This window comes from Lathyrus oleraceus, chromosome 2, assembly GCF_024323335.1.
Source record: "Lathyrus oleraceus cultivar Zhongwan6 chromosome 2, CAAS_Psat_ZW6_1.0, whole genome shotgun sequence".
Taxonomy (NCBI): Eukaryota; Viridiplantae; Streptophyta; class Magnoliopsida; order Fabales; family Fabaceae; genus Lathyrus; species Lathyrus oleraceus.
In genome coordinates this window covers 272,124,602-272,130,601 of record NC_066580.1, presented here as the reverse complement: position 1 = coordinate 272,130,601, position 6,000 = coordinate 272,124,602, and positions in this window count along the sequence as shown.

Sequence of the window (6,000 nt, the reverse complement as noted above, 5' to 3'; positions counted from 1 at the left end):
TGGTCATAGTGGATTGATGTGGTCGCACTGGTGGTATAGGTTGCGCTTCTGGCACACTGATCTGAGCGGTCGGGTAGAAAATTGTGATAGTGGCAACGTCACAGTCATACTCAGAAATCTTATTTATTGAAGTACAAACATCTGAAACATCGGAATCAAGTTCAGCAAGTACATCAGAATCAAACACCATGTTTGGAATATCAGCAACAACATCAGAAAAATTAATTACATCATTGGGAATTACAAAATCAGCAGGAACAACATTTGTAAATTCTTCAGCATCTTCAGGAAAGAGAGGATCAACATCTGCATTCTCAACAACCCCTTCAACAGACCTTTGGCAAAATAAGTCTTCAGCTTGGAGGATACCATCGTCAAGCAAGGCCTGGATACCCTGTTGCAGCTTCACGCAACCCCCACTCTGTGCAACACAACCAAAACAACCGCTCCCATAGCCGGGGAAAACATCTGCCTTTAGCAAGTATTCTTTGATTTTTAACAGTGGAGTCTTCAGCTTCAACACCTCCTTGACTAGTTTGGCTTCTCCTTCAACCATGTTAACATTTTCTCTACCATGTTGCGGCATAGGATTGTTGACAACATTAGGAGCCGGCGTAAAGTTAATGGCCTTTGAATCAATAAGGTCCTGAACTACGTGCTTAAAAGCTTTGCAGTTCTCAATAGTGTGGCCAGGTGCCCCAGAGTGGAAATTACACCTAGCATTGGCGTCATAACCCACTGGAAGCCTGCCAACGGGAGGAGCCAAAGTGCGTAATTGCACAAGTTGCAAATGTTGAAGGTTGGGAAGCAACTGGGCATACGACATCGGAAGAGTGTCGAAACGCCTATCCATCATCATCTGTCTCTGTTGATAAGCAGGTCTGTTACCCTGTTGTTGTTGGTATTGATTTTGTTGACGTTGAGGTTGTTGTTGTTGTGCTGGTGTTGCAGCCGGAATGGTCACTACTGCAACATAAGGTTGTTGATGGTAATTCTGAAAGTTATTCCTCCGGTTACCCCTGTTCTGATAAGAAGATGTGGCATTTGCATCCCCTTCTCTCCTCTTCTGTCCTCCTAAGAATGGCTTCTTTGACCCTGAAGATGACCCAACCCCATTTTGGATCTTACACGTCTTCAAGTAGTTCTCCACTCTCTCACCGGTAGAGACCACATCAGCAAAATTGGAGGCGGTGCAACCCACCAGACGCTCCAAGTAAGATCCAGGCAGTGTGTTCATAAACATGTTGGCCATCTCTTTTTCCAACATTGGAGGCTGAACATGGGAAGCCAGCTCTCTCCAGCGTTGAGCATACTCTTTGAAGCACTCGTTGCTCTTGAGAGACAGATTCTGGAGCTGAGTCCTGTCAGGTGCCATATCTGCATTTTACTGATATTGCTTCACAAAGGCCTTAGCCAAGTCTCTCCAGCAGAGAATATGGGCTTTGTCCAGCCTCATATACCACTCCAAGGATGCCCCAGCTAGGTTGTCCTGGAAGAAGTACATGAGCAGCTTCTCATCATCAGAATACGCAATCATCTTGCAGAAGTAAGCTTGTACATGAGTCTTCGGGCAAGAGTTGCCATTGTACTTATCAAACACGGGGACTTTGAACTTTGTCGGAACTCTCACGCCTGGGACCAGCCCCAAGTCAGCAACATCCACACCAAGAGCATTCTGCCCTTCTACAACTTTCAACCTCTCTTCCAGTCTCCGAAACATAGGGTCCATACCATGGCCCATGCCAAAGTCCTCCTAAAGCAGGGGGAATTGATCCTCCTGATCATCATGGATGGGTTGTTGACCAAGGTTTCCATGTGCGATTGGGATATGCCCCGGTCCATTGGGTCCATTAGCCTCTCCAACGGGAGGATCAGCCACAACCTCCGGTTGAGTAGTAGGGGGATTCCCATATACCAACAATCTAATCTCCTGTTGTCCCTAAGCCACTCCTTGGACCACTTCCATGAAATGATTCATGTGAATCCTCATCTCAGCGAGCTCTGCTTGTAAACCCTCCATTTCTCTCTGTTGATTCCTTCGGGTACCGTATCGGTGAATGCCTGAGTCAGCTATCCTAATAATGGAATACCAAACAAGATGAGAACACTGCGGCGGTACCTGTTATGCAAGACATGCTAATGAATATGCAAATGCAATGACATGTTTATCAATTTCAAAGGGTATTCTACCCCTTGATTCCAGTCTCACATTAGATAAACAGTGTAAGAAAACCCCGACTAGAATCAAGAAGAAGATATAAACCCCTAGGAATAGATAAGCATGATGCATGCAATGCTTATGATTCAATTTTTATATCAGAGGAACTTTAGAGTCTTATTTGCAAATTTTGGAAATATTAAACATTTATCACATACGAAAATATCACGTCAATTAATATTTGGAAATGTTTTTACGCCAAAGAAGTACAGTCTTGGTAACCAAATACAATACAAGAGAGAAGGAAAATGAACATCCTATGGATCCCTAGAAGCAATCGTCCAAAGCCCTCGAGACCGGAAGATAAGCTGCACGAAGCCTCTTCACCTCCCTCTCATAGGCTGCCTCCATATCTGCCTTCTCTTTGGCGAGTCGATCATACTTCCTCTTCCAAAACTTGGAAGACTGAGGAAGTAGAGAAGTCAATGCGTCATCAGGATCATCAATAACCTGGTGCTCAAGGAACTCTATCAAAGCATCCTTCTCTCTGATCTGCTGAAGCAACTCCTCTCGTTCACGGATCCAAGCACACGAACGGTCTTCGTCTCTCAACTCCTCTACTCCTTGGCTAGGGAGGGTTGAAGGCCCAGCCACAACCAAAGGTGTGGGTCTTGGATACTCATAAGGCATGAGGTACTCAGAAGCTCTCCTCCTAACCCAAGAGGTATAGGGTTCCAAAGCGATACAGTTCTTTGGTCCTAGCTCCTTCCTTCCTTTCTTATGGATCTTGCACCAAGCGCGGACCATCCCGCCCTTCAAGCCTTGGGGATCTTTACCCTTCTGAAAGAACACACCCTCTAACAGAATGTTATTGGGTTTATCCTTTAGGGGGAACCCAAGTTGACGACGTGCCAAAATAGGGTTGTAGTTAATTCCACCGCATGTACCAAGAAGAGGTACATTGGAGAATTCACCACAAGAGTCGATAATCTGCACACCATCATATACACGGTTGTACCAAAAGATATCATCATTAGTGAGAGACATAAGTCTCGTGGACCACCGTAGACATCCTTTGTTCTCCTTGAAGGCGAGCGTCTGAGGCAAGTGCGAAATAAACCGCTTGTACAACAGAGGCAAACAGCACACAATGGTACCACCGCCCTTTGCATTCCTCATATGCAAAGAGAAATAAGTGTCACCCAACAGAGTAGGAACGGGATTAAGAGTAGAGAAAATCCTAATGGCATTCACATCCACAAACTTGTCGATGTTGGGGAATAACACTAGCCCATAGATGAGAAGTACAAATATAGCCTCAAAGGCGTCCTCACTCATGGCCTTCCCAAACATAGTAGCTTGATCAATGAGGAAATCAGACGGGAGACCTTGAATTCCACCTTTGGTAGTCATATGAGCACCAATAATAGATCCATCTATACGCAACAGATCAGCAATCTCTTGAGAAGAAGGAACTCTCACCAAGCCACTGAACGGCAACTGGTCTAGGATAGGTATGCCCACAAGATAGGCATACTCCTCAAGCGTGGGCAAAAGATGGAAATCCGGAAAAGTGAAGCAGCGGTACAAGGGATCATAGAACTGCACCAACACACTCATTAGACCTTCATCCACTTGAGTAGCCAGAATAGACAGAAGCTTCCCATGACGAGCCTTGAATTCCAAGGGATCTAATACATAGGATGTCAAACTCCTTAACTCTTTCAAGTCGGGTTGTCTGAAACTGTACTTCTTCGTATTCCTTCTTTGCTTATCCATGTCTGAAAATATGCAAATAGACCTCTTAAGTTCCTTGAAAATTTTCTCATTGTTGATGATATGGATGTGTATGAATGCATGAATGCATGGATGCAACAATCACACTCAAGGATCAAGCAAATCACACCACACAAAGGTCATGGGATGGATCAAGTCATCCTTAATATCAATCATCCATTTTGGTGGATTATGGTTTACACCTTATCAACACCCAAGTTCCATTGATATTAAGGATACACAAGAACGGATCAACCACGAATCAAGGGTTTGTTGCGAGTCGCGAGCATGGAGTCTTGGTTAAGAACCACCCAAAGGGAGTGTACTATGGTTAAACCTGACAATCATGTTCTACAAGAGGTTCCCATAGTCATCATCCCATCTTTCGGATATTATCGGATAAACGACTACTCGTATTCCAAAAATATTCTCAAGAGAGACTCTTATGAGTGTAGTATCGCGTAACAATCGTATCAAATCTTACACTTGAACGATCTTCGCACTACGTCCTAAAAATAGGCCAAGATGGGCGTGGTAAACTAAGGTCCTTGGCTTCTAAGGCATATATTGGAAAGAGTAATGCCTAACCACGACTACTTGTGTGACATTATTGATCCCAACATAACCTCCACCAAGTGAATGGGCTTGCAAGTCAACTTGCTAAGGAATAACTCCACGCAAGTCAACAAGACTATGTCATTCTCCTATCCTATGTGCACTCGAGTTAGGGTATAGAACTCATCTCACGAAGATCACCAAGCATACAAGAAATTAATATTCAAACAATTCAATCATTACATACAATACAGTAATCCCAAATTGCACAAAAATATATCACAAAGCAATATACCATACAATACAACAAATATGAAAAGTAGGCAAAACCCACTAGGCAAATGATATTCCCCAGCAGAGTCGCCACTTTTCTGTAGCGGGGTATTTGTTACCATTAGAGATATTGACTAAATCCAAGGTAAACCATACAAGTCGAGTCGCCACCGCACTTCTATTTATCCAAAGGAATAGTTAGAAAGCGAACAAAAACCTAAAAGTTTTATCGAATCAAAAACTAGTAAAAATGTCAGAGATCTGGGTAAGGGGGTTGGTTATGCAATGGGAAGGTTTTAAGCACCCAAAACATCCTAGGTACTCCTAGGGAGCCCTTTTCATAAGTGTTGTTCTAGTCTAAAGGGTGTAGGTATGTCTAAAGTACTATTTACTAAAAGGAAGGTTAAAAGAAAATGACTCGCAAGGATGTCGCATCCACTGCCTACGTATCTCATTTGAGTATGAGAATCAGAGTCTTCGTAGCTCGGCTACCTATGGGTTAAAGAGAAGCGTGCTCGGTAAGACGTCGCGTCTTATGCCAACGTATCTCATCTGGAATGAGAATCAGAGCAAAACGTAGTTCGGCTAACTACGTGAACAAGGGTCTCGATTGCAACTAGGGAAAGAGAAAGGGAAGGTCTCGATCGCAACGAGGGCGAGAGAAAAGAATCACAGCAAGGGCGAAATCAAACAAGGATTAGTTGTTAGTCGTCAGTCAAACTCGGCAAGACATCACATCTCGTGCCTACGTATCTCATCTGAACATGAGAATCAGAGTTGTCGTAGTTCGACTAACTACGAGATTAAGGATTGTCATCTGAACATAGACTTATAAATAGGGACACCAATTGTGTCAAAGGAAAGTGGGCAATGCGTTCACGTCCTAGCAGTAGGTGTCGCAGCTCGCTGAATCGAGTCTTAGGCAGTTACCTCTTTGCAATATAACGGACTGACATGCCACAAGATCGGAGACGCACGGAAGGTCTAAAAATGGGGAAGCTTTGCTCTAGAGTTTTCATGCAATATGGACCTATGTGTTAGGATTTACAAAGGGGAACATCTACCTAATGTTAGCATGCAAAGAATAAGGGAATTCTACCTATGTTATCATACAAAGGGTTCTACCTAATGGGTGCTACCTAAACGGAACAAGAGTCGACGGATGGAGCGCGGAGAGGAGTTACGGATAAGGGTAGATGGCGATGCCGGAGGCAATCGACTTACAGGTAGATGGCGAT